The sequence below is a fragment of the Athalia rosae genome, chromosome 4 (genome assembly GCF_917208135.1).
Source record: "Athalia rosae chromosome 4, iyAthRosa1.1, whole genome shotgun sequence".
Taxonomy (NCBI): Eukaryota; Metazoa; Arthropoda; class Insecta; order Hymenoptera; family Athaliidae; genus Athalia; species Athalia rosae.
The window spans coordinates 14,946,525-14,960,904 of NC_064029.1; positions in this window are offsets into that span (position 1 = coordinate 14,946,525).

Below are 14,380 nucleotides of genomic sequence, written 5' to 3' on the forward strand. Positions count from 1 at the left end.
TATGAGACGGGAGGAGTTTTCACAGTCGATTATTATCGTATAATATCGTAACCCCCGAGGGACATACGACTCTCTATCAATTTCTGATCCAATATCAATAATGACCAATAAACGACCCGGCGTATTCAACCGCGGTGAGCGGCCAGTCAGCGGTCCTAAGTCCCTCACGCTGAGTCATTTCCATTACGCTCGGCGGTCGCTCGCCGCCCGATCCTCCGAGGAGGTTTTTTTTTTGTTTTTTTTTCAAGCGAAAGATGAAAAAGCGAGAAAAAGAATGAGAAACCGATGCTGCGGAGGAGAGACGGACCGATGAAACTCCGAGGAGAGTTGTACCTTTTTTCTCTTTCACCTCGCGGTTCTCCTTCTCTCTCTGTGTGTTTTTTTTTTTTTCCTTTTTCATTTCCCTCTCTCTCTCCCTCCCTCGCTCTCGACACTCACTGGACAGGTTAAAGTAGTTTTACTGTACGCACGAACGCATACCATTCGTACGTGAGTTTCTCGGGACTGGGGGGGCTGCTGACGCTGCTCCCGCTGGACCGGCCCGGGGATCGGATTCGAGATGGTGTACGGCGCCCCCCTGTAGGGTGAAGACCGAAGAGCGGAGAGATCGAAGAAGCGAAGAGGTAGAAAGTGCAGAGGAGAAGAATCCTGCCGGACGGCAGCCGCTCGGCTACGGTGCACCATAAAACCCTGTGGCAGAAAGATCAACGGATCTTAGCCGCGCGCGCGCACAAGTTAACAACATTCGATATAACTGTACACGGGTTACCCGAAGCATTCAAACTACCCGATTATCACCCCATTCACTCCTGTCAGTCACCTCTTGCCGCCGGTCAACCATAGAAACCAGATTAAGTTACAATCGGGTATAGTAGTGTATACTTTTCCTTTCCTATGGCGCGACGCGCGATTCACCCCGTAAGGGTATATTCGTAAACCCGTAAAAGGTACCCAGTTCCACGGCGGAGTGACGACGACGACGACGACGACGATGATGATGTCTTCGCGGTGTCTGACGTTCGAACGAACGGCACAAAAAAAAAAAAAAAAAAACAAATCGGAAAAAACGCGTTCTACGAAATAGCGAATAGCGCCCGACGATACGTTAGAATATGAAAAGAAGGGGGGAAAATCTGGCGATAAAACGATTAACGCACCGACGGATAGCGGCAAAGACCGCAAGACCGGTCCCGAGGGCAATTTAAATCAGACGTAATTTACGAATTTAAATTTAATAGTCTATTGGGCTTCGGCTGGAGGCGCTAAATTAAGTTAAGTTTAGTTCGCTGCCGAGAGTATGGTCAACCATACGTACACACTTGTATACATATGTATACGTACAGATGTGAAGTATCATGGATACTTGACACGCGTACAAATAAAAATCCATAAAAATCAACTGGATAAATTTGTACACCTATACGTGTGTATATTAATGTATACCGAACGGCACAATCGTCCGTAATAAATCTGCTTTAATTAAGATACCGATTCCGTAATCAATCCCGTCCGTCATTATCGATTATTCGCCGGACAATCGACGCTTTTCCGAGGCCGGTGCGTGTATCGAGTCTACTTCAAACAGCGTTCCGAGCGCTGACAAACGAGAAAAAAGAAGAAGAAAAAAAAAAAAAAAAACAACAACAAACAGTACAAATTAAACGAATTAAAAAAAGAGACCTCGCAAAGCCGTGAACCGTAAGATTTTCCTCGACTCTCACTTATTTCTGGCTAATTGGCCGTAAAAGGTGTGGTTAATAAAGAGACGAGCCGCGGTAAAAATTAGTCACCAGCAGGCTTATATATCGGATGACCAGCTGCGCATTTTACCTGTACCGCGTATCGAGCCTCCCGTGGGTTTTTTTTTTTTTTTTTTTTTTTTTTTTCTTTTTCGAGACGAGAAAATAGAAAGAAAAGAAAGTGGGACGAAAAAAGACGCGAAGATTCTTCGGGATGATGTTTTTCGACCCGTAGCGGTACGGATGAGATGGTCACGCTCCCTAATTGAGCGAGAAAAAGATCGCAATAATTTAGGGGTGCGTCAAACGCGAGGCCAGCAGCTTAGGATTCTTCGGAGTTCGAAGAGGTGGAGGGATATCGCGGGGCATATCCTCGCTCGGGAGGACGAATGTTGTTGTAAGTATAACGTGCGTACACCTCGGACAGAAAGAAAATTCTCATCGGATATCCAAAAGGCAAGTTCTATCCTCCCTTGTCTTATACGAAAAATTTCCGTCGGTTATTCCGAGCGGTGTGTATACTCGCGTATACGCGGCTTTGACGCGTGTGTATCACCGACGCGGTGCGGTAGAATCGGTGGGGGCCACCTTAGCTTAGTCACGCTTCGCAATGAGCCACGGTCTCACACTATTCCGAATCACTTTTTCAGTCTCACACTCAAAAACTTGGGGTCTCGTACGCTCACGCTATTAGCTATCATTATCAGATTTTTAATAGCCCCCCCCGAGAAGCGAGGAAGTGAGGACACCGGAGGAAACACCAATTACCGATTTCCTACCGCCAAAAAAAAAAAAAAAAAAAACACCGAGCCGTGTGATCTCGTAATTTGGATCACGAAACTCACGATCAGCCGGCTCTTCTACTCTCCGGCTTGACGGGGAACGAGAGCAGGCGGTGTATGAAAAAAAAAAAAAAAGCCCCCGTAAGCTCGCGTGTAATAGAAAGTGTAACTGGAACCCCGTAAGCGCGTCTCCTATTATTATACATGTGTTCCTGCATCTGGCGGTAGATGAACCACATTTCGTATATCATACGGTCGGAAAATCAAGGGGGGGGGGGGGGGGGAGGGGTGGTTACTCTATAGGATATTTTCGATCCCCCGTCGAGCACCTGTGCGTTTTCCAGACGTGGCGTGTAGAATTCGGCGGAGGGACGAACGGATCGTTTGCTCCACTCAGCCCTGAAGCACCTTATGCACGTATAAACTGGGGGGGTGGTGGGGGGGGAAGGGGGGGAGGGGGGGAGGGGGGTGCAAAATGTAAAAGGGCACGCGCCCGCGTGCATCTGTCGCAATCACTATACGCATTGTCAGCGACGGGGGATGAAATTTATGGGGGGAGGGAGGCGGGATACCCTGGCGTCGGGGCGAACCCGGGAGCCCTTCCTCCGTCTGGACAGAGGCGAGAGGCCCAATTTCATAGGGGCGTATCTCGTAAGCGTTGCGAAGAGCGTTGGGAATTAAAATCGTCGGCGACTTGCGGAAAAAGTCATTAAAGTTTTTGCACAAGCGACGATGTTCGTTGGGACGAGTCGAAGGGAAAAAATTTCTAACGCTCTTTGAAAAAAAAGTGAGCGAACGTCTTGCGATGATAATCGTACGTGAAAATGAGACGAAAAATCCAGCGGTGGCGAGTGTTTCGTAGCCGGGGCGTATCGATACTCGCGTCTTTTTGGTTCTGTACAACGGTTGAATAGGGATCACTAGACAGAATTCGCTTGGGGATTCGTAACAATGGAGGGTCCCCGTCTGGCCGGAATATCACGCGTTAAGTCAGACGCAGGACCACGCGCACGTGGATATCGTCCGTGTGTATTCGTACGCGGGAGGAAAAGGGGGTTGAAGCGCACTTGTCGCGTTCCCGCGACCACGTATACGACACAGATGCATTGTATCGAGACAAGTGTGCTCGAATCGAGAGCGAATCGTCCCGTTAATTTTTTTTCTTCTCGCTTTCCTATGTATTTTTTCCGGTTTTTTTTTTTAGCAACGCAGTCACAACGCAGTCCCCCTGTACTATATCCTCTGAGGATCGTGATGTGGCGGAGATTTTGATCAGTTGACGAAATGTTTTACGTTATCGTATACTTGAATGGAAGTGGTCATTCAAATTTCGAAACGATTCGAGTCAGCTAACCCGAAAATTGTTGAAAATATTTTTCAATTTTTTTACTTTTCAAAGCGAAAAATTGGCTATAACTCGGTCAATTCCATGGATAGATAAATTTGGATTGCATCGGAGACTAGCCTATATGTATACGAATACTTTCTCCACTCCATAAGTTCGACGAATGATCGATTGATGGGTTTTCGATTCGATAAAAGAAAAAAAAAATAGAAAAATTATTTTTATTCTTAATTCGGATTCCATAGAACCGAGACTAGATGAATTCACGTGCTTTGAATGAAGCGATAATTGAATGGATGTTAGTTAAATACATGTAGAGTAACGGATCGAACTTCTAGGATCGATACAATAATATTTTTCTCGAAGATACGTGTAACGGAGTGCAAGTTCGAATCGGAGATACGGATCCAATTTATTGAAAGTAATATACTCGCGAGATGACGATCTGGTTCGAGGATGAAAACGTTCCCATCAGGAAGATCGTGACTTAGACTCGGCGCCGATGATCGAATCGACCGAGTATCCTATATATATATATATATATATATAATATATATAGGTATGAGTTGATCAGGTTGCGAGCGCGATTGTCCTCGTAGAGCTTACTTACGGCGTGGCGTGGTTCGAAAGGCGCGGTGCGCCGCGCCAGAGGGAACGTTCGTTGAGATCATTAATTTCCATCGTCTTCCATTTCTGACGATATAGAACGTGAAATCCATCACACTCGCGGTATCGGTAGATGGAATACGGATATAATCGATTCGGGCACCTAAACTCCGGGCGTATGTTCTCGGATCGCAGGGGGGGGAGGGGAGGGTAGGGATAGGGAAACGGAGGATACGAACGGGGGGGCCCCGATCGTCGTTCGTGGGCATCGTAAAAAGGACGATCGAGAGTCGACAGGTCGGAATATCGGGCGCGCCGATATCCGTTGCCAGTTATTAATTACATCGGGTAAGTTGTACAGGTTCGTTTCTTCATTTCACGTGGGCATATCGCCCCGTTGTCCAAACCTTCGATAATCCCGAATAAGTTTTCTGTACGCGCGCAAGACAGTATAAATCACGTAACGTTTCGTTCTCGTAAGAGAAAAAAAATAAATAAATAAAATAAAATAAAATCTATCTACACACAACCGAGAAGCGTCCTTGATTACATACCGTCGACGAATTTTACACAGAAAATTCCGTAAAAACGGCGGAGCACGAATCGAATAATTAGATTTTCCGTTATTACCGATTAAAAAGGAGGAAAAAAAAAAAACACGGATCTTATTCCACGGCGGCGCCCGCTGCACGCCGATGTGTTTCATATGACGATATCGTATGTATTTTACTTTCTGGTATATGGCTGTACGACATAAAAGTATATATATATATACATATATATACATATATGCGATGGTTACAAGTACGTGAGTTTCTACTTTCCAGATCACGTTTTTATAGAAGTCGAAGAATTTTCTGAACGAGTTCCTGCCATTACGCGACAGCACGACGCAATTCAGGTTGATCAATGACGCGCAAGAAGCTGAATCAATTCAACCAATGACGTTTAAGAATCTGACAGTTTTTTACCCGAGTGTTTTGGACGGTTCGAATTCGACAAAACGATACTTTTTGTCAAATCGTATCGTATCGGCCAACCGCACCGAGACTATCAACCAATCGGAAGTCTCCGTCCGCCGCCGCGGGATCGTCCAAGTTCAACCTCGTCCCGAAAGAAAAAAACAAAACAAAACAAATCAAACCTCACAAACTTTACGCATTAATAACAACAAAAAAAAAAGAGAAAAAAGAAAAGAAAATAAAATAACAATTCCCGTCGTTCGACGAATTGCTTCGAATCGGAGGAAACCAATCATCGAAATCTTATCGTCGTCGGCGCCACATAGCCCGCGACGAGATGTCCGGGTGTAATAACAACTCGAAAGATTATCCTTGCCGGGAATATCCCCGTAACAGTATATACACCGGTTGATAGAGGTGAGTGAAATGCCCTCGTCTCGTAACGCCTACAGCCGGCGTATGAATATGAGACCCGTATAGTCGACGAAGGGGGTGAGGAAGGTGAGTTGTAAGGTACCTCATAGCTAATAATCATTAGCCGGAGATGCGGGAGCAGATATCAGTCGAGGCAATCACTGCGGCGTTCGATCAAACGACTCACCTCTGCGTATACGATGACGACTGCGTCACGATTAATAGATACAAATTACAAAGTAAAGGCACACGGATACGTGTATACGTGGCCGCCGCTGAGCCTCCTCATCATCATCGAGCGGAGGTATAATATATGTATAACCGGATAATATATCCCCCGTACACGTAAACTTACCCTCGACGTACCTGCAATTATAATGTACACACGTCCGTTCGAATATATACTTCCAGACACAGGCGAGATTCGCGATTCCTCCGTATCGAGGTGGCGATATATCCGGTTCGAACGAAGTTCGACGAGAAAATGCAGAGCGCAACGATTTTCGGGTAAAACACCACCGGGGGTTGTTGATCAGATTTTTGAGAAAAAATCGCTCGAAGCGGACGACGTTCCTCGATATACACCGAGTTAAGTTACCGCTTGATTCGAGTTCGTGGTCCGCAGTTATGCTCGTCCGCAGGTAATTTTTTTTCTCGAAACTGTTTTTTCTCTCCCTCCTCTTTCTCGGTTGAAAAGTTTTTTTTTTTTTTTTTTTTACCTTCTTTCAAACGTTCCGCGGTTCACCGCATGTCCAACACGGATAACTCGGTCTTACTCGTACCCGTCTGATACGGAAAGTGTAGTAACCACGAGGTGGGTATGGGGCTACTTCCCCCCCCCCCCCCCCCCCCCGGCCCCATCAAGGTCCATTAGCATCGGCTTATTCGTATCGTTTTTTGAAAAATTCATTTTCTTACGATTTTATTTTTCATCCTCCCAACGGACGGTATTTGAATTATTGTACTCACCGTACCTGAATAGCTGCAGAATGTCACCGTTGACCCGCGAACTTTGTGTCCCTCAAAAGTAGCTACCTGCGCACCGCTCCCGGCTTCGACTCCCCCCGTGTTCCCGTACCATACAGAAGAGGAATGTTACGAGTTTGGTTTACGGGGAAAAAAAGAGAAATTTCCGAACGAATTAGAGATTCAAGGTTTTCAGAGGTGTACTCGGGCGGTACAGGTTTTGTGCGGTATGTTATGTGTGTTCCGAAGCGCAAGCACCGTGCAGAACGTCCGGACAGAACGGAATTGTGATGTGGGTACACGTACACACACCCCACGTATATACGTATACCCATACGTCAATTTATTCCTGCGGTATAATATCGTGCGGCCCGCTTCTCTCTCTCTCTCTATGTACCGAAGAAATAAACTGCTGCCGTTGCCGCCGCTGCACATCGTTCGTATACCGTGCACCGTACGATCAACTCCGCGCGTCTCATGTGCTTGCAAAAGGATTTACGATAGACAGAAATTTTGCGGTTTTGGTTTCAGGATATGCGAAAGGATATATATGTGTACGTGAGTCCGTACTCTACATCGTTTGTACGAATATCGGAATATCCCACGCGACTAGCTCGCTCTACGAATTTCGGGAACGTGATTGAGGTTTTCGTGACGTACGCTATTTAATTCCAAGAGTTTTACGGTTCGGAGCGAAAGACTCGCGGTTCGCGGGATCATATTTACACCGGATTCGGCTCCTCGCGTCGCAACGAACGAACTTTGCGATTAGGGAGACACGCGAATCGTATACCAATTACGACGTGATATTTTTCGACGATATATCACAGCGGCCCGTATCGCACACCTTTGATATTTCGTTGTACGAATAACGCCGACGACAAGCGCGTTCCTAATATCGTATTTTATTGTAACCGTACGCCTCTTTATTCACCGCCCGAGCCTCGTTAGAACGTAAATCACTCCTTGTACACCCATTACCGAAGTGATACAAATCCCGTATTAATAAAACCTGGACAACAACCGGTGTACACGTGACCATTTACAGTAAATACATATACGCATGTACACGGATTCACCATTCGGATTTATATTTTAGACGTTATTCATCACTCAACTCGCTCTGCAGCTGTTAGAAAAAACGCGCGCCAAACGTTGCCCCCGGGCGTTTTTTGAGTTTCTTTTTTTTTTTCTTTTTTTTTTTTTCTTTTCTCTTTTTCTCCTCTCCTCTTAAATATCGTGCTGTTACACACGACGTCTGTACGGAATACGAAAAATGATCGGGTGATCGTTGTTGCGCTATGGAAAGAAATAAACTTTCAAAAAATATAAATACGTTTACGCACATACGTATGTACGTACCTCTGCCCATCGTCGACTGTGTAGAGTAGCGACCGACGGAGGCTTAGTATTATACATATATTTTAAAAGAAGGCGAACGGATTTCTTGGGCCGGTACAAAATTCGTTCCGGTAGGTTTTTCGGGATAGCCACCGCGAGCGTGTCGCTTATTCGATTAACTTATGCTCTTCTTATTTCCCGTATTCTTCTATTTTCTTTAACTCTCGTTTTTTTTTTTTTCTTTTTTTTTTTTTATTCTGAACACATTTCGGATCGTCGAATCGGAGCGGACTCTCCGTTCCTCCGGGCCGTGTGTATACGATACAGTGTAACTCCTGATTTTTCAGGGCCCAAAAATTCTCGCTCACCTTTACACCGAGCCCGCCCAAGAGGAACGTTCACTCTCGTCGCCTCGGAGCTCCTTACACGCTCCGGACGTGATGGACGAGAAAAAGAAAAAAGAAAAAGGGATAAACAAAAAAAGGAATTATAAAATCTAAGCATTGTCCATCTTTTACACAGTGGACATGTGTACATAGCTACGTGTCACGCGGGTAATTGGATTCCGGATTCTTAATCAAATTACAGCTCACAGGTATTTGAGATACTATTTCTCATCGGTTTCGAGGAGACGCTTAGATTTTCGCCGATAGCGTATATCACACAAGGTGTACGTTAATACGCCGTAATATTTCAGTTTTTTTTTTTCTTTTTTTTTCTTATTTTAATATCGTGTCCGAGGAGATCCGTAGAGATTTTTGTGACGTTGAGATTTTTTTTTTTTTCTTTTCCTATTATTATTTTTCTCGTCTTTTTCTACAGTTCACGAAGATACGATGTTGCGTAAGACAGGAAATGAAATTAACCATATACTAATCTACGAGTTAATCGCTTCGGAGTTTGAGGAATTTTTACCAAGATTGTTTAGCTGTTGTAAGATTTTCAGTTTTCTGAGCAGACGCGACGATCACCGCGAATGGATTATGAATTCCTTTATCTTTCCACCACCTATACGATACTGTACTGTAACGTCGTAACGATCGCACCACGCGTACATGGAACGAATTGGGATAAAGTGAGAAACCATAGATTACGTTATAGTATATATGTATATCGCCCATGCATACCGTGCAGTGTACGGTAAAATGAGACGAGCTTTTTATTTTACACATTAAACAATGTAATATATTATCGCGTGTACGATATAAACGAATAAGGAAAGGAATATGAGAAATTGAAAAACACAAAAAATAGAAAATAAAATTTGAAAAAAAAAATTTACCCGTAAGAGATCACGTGACAAACATACGAAACCTTGACCGCATCGCCGGAAAGAGGATAGCTGCTCGGAAGAGGAGGCGTTTCGAGTTTCGACAGATAGAGATGAAAACGTCCCCGCGCGTTATCTTTATCTCCCGCAGGTTTGCAGCTCTATATATACTATACTATATGTATATATGTATATGCATCGGACGAAGGATGGCCCACTGACGAATCACGATAATATTGCTTCGCCGCAACGTTCGATCGCCTCGAACCCCGTCCCCCTGCGATAATGCTAATCAGATGTAGCCCACCCCTCCCCTTAATTTTCAATGCGTACAATCGCATCGAGGCGATGAAAATAAACGAATACAAGAATAATCTCCCGGGCGCCAAATGTGTCGTTGATTCGAATGAATGGAACCCTCCTCGACCGATAAACGCCTGCAAGGTGTAATCGTGGGTGATATTTGTGGAAAAATGAGCGGAGGAGGAAAAGAAAAAGGTATAAATTTGTCCGGGAGAAAAGTAACAAGATTCCCTGGGCGTGTTTCTCTAATCAAGATTCAAATTAAACGGTGTATATACTTCGGACGCGCATATTACGACTACCCGACGGACACGGGAGGTGGTCGATTATCGTCGATATTTGAACACCTGAGCGCTGGCATACATATAACGGGACACGTTGTTTGTACCGAAAATTTCAAGTTTATCCAATTTTATTGGGCAATAGGTGATCGACGGCACGTACCACGGTTGTTACCGGTACACGGGATGACGACCACGACGCCGCTGCCGCCTCCGTTGCGCGGCAACGTTATCTTTCATTGAAAGCGGCGAGGTACTCGGTATTTACCTAATCTCACAATAACATAGGATAACAAGAATTTTCGGGTGACGTTAACCATTTCCTGCGGTCAAGGAATTTCCTGTCGCTGGACATTCGCTTATCCGTATATTACAGATACAACGTGTCGTAGAGCGTATGAATATATATTTTGTCAACTTATATATACATATATGTATATATATATATATATATATATATATACCTACATCGCTTCGTACTCGGTGAATATCATCGGGTCCAACAGTAAACTCATTGTGGTCGGACACTCCAGAGTATAATATAATAAACTATATACCTTGAGTTGAAGCACTTTAGTAATGGGTCGTGTTTCTCCTAGAAAGCGCGTTTGTACGTATTACGGGGAGTTGAACCGTACGTTGCCCGTGGTGAAGAGAACGCGGGCGACATTCTTCGTCGTCAGGTTGTTTTCACCCGACTCTGGATACCGGGGGCAGGTTTTTTCACGCGCTCGACATTTTCCGGGCGCAAGCAATGGTTTCTCGATGAAAAATATCGCGTACATAAAACAGCGGTGTGTATACCAGCGGTCCTCGTGGTATTATATCGATTTCGATGTATATGTATATAATATACGTATGTAATGATAATAAAGATCGATATTATACGAGCTGCCGTTTATAATATAGTAGAGTGCGGTATACGCAATGTTGTACGTCTCAACTATTGCTTTCTCCGAACGGGGCCCCAAGAGATCTAGATAATTTGTGATTAATTAGATATTATCACAGTTATTGATGGGAACAGGAGGTCGCGAGGCACGAAACGAATGAACTATAACTAGAAGAAACGGACTAACCGATGTTACGGAGAAGCTTGAAAACGACTACGCTCTTAAAACGAACCAACGAACGACCCGATGTACGGAGATCGGATCAACGCCGGTAGGTGGTCCATCCTCCTGCTGCCGCTGCTGCTGATGCTGCTGCTGCTGCCGCTGCAGCAGCATCCCGACTACACGGACTGTGTCTGCCGTACAACCGCATTTTTCAATAGTTTCTCCACCATCGATTCCAGTTTTCATTTTTTATCCAACGAATGAAAAAATCAAAAATCGACTCGCGTCGTCTGAACTTTCAAGCTCACCGGTTTGAAAAAAAAACAAACAACAACAAAATTGAAAACGATCAACCGCACGTTATTAGATCGAAGCTCTTCGACGAGAACCGATGTTGATAAGTTCTTTTGAAACATCCCTAAAATATTTATAAGTCCGAAAAGCGATTCCTCGGTACGTACGTACAATGATGTTATAGCTTGAAAGGCTGAAGTTCGGAAGATGGATGTTCCCGTTCAAGATCAATCCTTCACTGTAAGTTTAACCTTCGGGGCAAGACTTCTTCCTTGTGCGCTATATAGCGCGGAGAAGATATAATGGAATGGATTTTTGTCTTCGTTGACAAGTAACCGGATGAGTAGGCAGAAGAGAGGAAGCGGAGGCAGCATCAGCAGCAGCGGTATCGGAGTGCATGGGAGCCAGCGCGTTACCTCCGTGTATTGAAACGTGGTAGAAGGATCTCGACAGGTTTTCGGGGTTCTGACGTGGCTAATGGTTCGGTAAATACCCAATTAAGTCAGTTGCGATGTAAAGTCCGCGGTTAGATTAATTTTCAAACTCGATTGATTCGCTCCGACGCTCGTATTAATTAATACGAGTCATTCGGAGTTACGCTCTTTGACTGGACAACAATTTCCACGAATTTCATTCCAATTATCTTCTTATAATGCCAGCGGAGTCGGACAAAAAGGACAACGAAGTAGTCGAAAAAAGAGGAGGAAAGGGAAGAGGAGAAGAAAGGAAGAATGACGAACATCCCGCGAAGCGGTCGCCTCTCCCACGAAGCCGAGGCAACCGCGATAAAATCGTTCGATTCCGAATATTCCGATACTCCGTAACGTGTGCGTGAAAAACGAAAAACCATTATTTCACGGGGGTGTCGATCGTTCGATTGATCGGATAAGACCGTGCGACCTGGACGATAACGGACGTTGAGTTTCGCGACGCGAGCGTCGCGTACGTTTTAGCTCCTCGCTTTATTATATATATACATATATACACGCGATAATTTATGATAAGTAACGAGGTTTAATCTACATGAATTATCTAGCCGCTATTATTTACATAAATTACAAAATCCCGCGCGCGGTGACTACGCCATCATGTAAATATGGTAAATGATCAGCGATCTACCCGGTTATTAGCTAACTATCTCCAACGACTCCCATGTTATTCTGCCCACGTGTTTGTTACATTTACGCATTTCTTTACACCCAATTAATACCGTACACATACCACGGAACGCTGATCCAAACGATAATATCGTACAACGAACTTCGACGAATCGTTCCACAAAATATACCCGATAATTATAATCGCACGAAATTCTCGAGGAAGTCGAAAATTAGGAACAATACCTCGGATTGTAATAAAAAAAATTGAACCCTCCTTCTCCGTTTGTCGTATACAAATATTTTCTGTTGTAAAATTTTCTTTATTTTCTTCGGTCTCTTATCCCCACGTGAGCACGCTCGTAGGCGACGCGTAGCGCTGGGCGATCCGCGTATACCCCGGGCGTTTTTAAAGGTGTGTAATAAGTCGGCGTTGAAGTGCGTTGATCTTGAAACGAAATGGTCCGAGTAGGAGGAGGTGTTACCGACAAGTTTACTCCGTAACTCCAGAAGGAGAAAAGAAGAGGCGAGGAGGAGGCGGTCGGTGCCCGTCGAGAGGGTCACGCCTGTTGGCACGAGCTCTTTGGTCACAGCTCCTTCACGCAGGATTCGTAATTACTCACCGTGTCGTACCACCGGCTCTTCCATTTGGTAATTCTTCAATCTTATTTTCTGTTACTTTTATTCGGTTGCTGCTTTATTTTTTTTGTTTTTTTTTTTCATTCACCACTTCTTTTCCATTAGAAAACTTATCCTACGCCCCGGCCCGAGCTACGACTCTCAACGTTTCCGTTAACCAACCCCTTGTTCGTCGAAGAAGAAGAGAAATGAAACGGATTCTATATATTCACCCTGTACAGGATTCAATTTCGATGAATAAAATCTTCGGACTCAAAAAATGAAAGTGGTAAGAACGGAGAGGGATTTCTGGTATCTGATTCCGATTCGGTTACCCCCCCGAGATGGCGGCGGCCCATCTTCCTTTACGGATGAGCAACTCCGCCGAGTTTCGAGCTGGCACATCTTGTACATACTTGTAACGCGGTAATGTGATGTATGTAGTCGGGGGTACAGGTACATCGGTTATATATTATATATATATATATATAAGAGTTAGTAACCTATACGAAGTTGAAAGTGGAAGATGGCGTGTAGGTATAGATGGTGACTTACGTCGCGTAATTGGACGCTTCGGGATCTCAAGAACTGATTACCCTGCCCGGTTACCCAGGTTCGCAGCTTCGGTTTCTCTACCCTTCTTATACAGGTATATATACGTATACATATGCGACCTTGCACTCAACTATATCCCTCGCTGCAAACCGCGCGTTGATGTTACTTTGCAGCAAATAATCAGATGAGCTTGTGATTTCAAGTACTGTACAGCTTTCATTTTCCCGTACATATATACATATATATATATATACGTATAATGATACCTTGAGATAAAATATCAACAAAAAAAACCAAAAAAAAAAAACCAAAAAATTTCAGAAGTCACGCGAAACCCTTTTAACGATTATGTAGTTCATTGATATATCTCATGTAACAAGAACGGCTTTGTCTTCACATAGCGTTCGGTATATAGCTATTAATTCGAGCGACGGGAATATATCTTTATTGCACGCGATCATAGGCTGGCCCGTACCAGCGGGGCTATAAAACATAAAACTTTAATTTTTCCGTTTCTCTTTCCCTTTCTTCTCTTCTTCTTCGTTTTTTTTTTCGTAATAATATTTGTACACTCGTCTTTTTCTTTCTCTCGCGGCACCGCGTATACCTGTTCCGGCGTACGAGTCGTAGTAAAAAAGCTTATAATTAATAAGTTTCTTTCGAATGAGATAGATCATTAATATCGCATTTATTGGGCTCCGTTTCGATCCAAATCCGAACCCGCTTCGGACTCAATAGGCGTGGCTGGA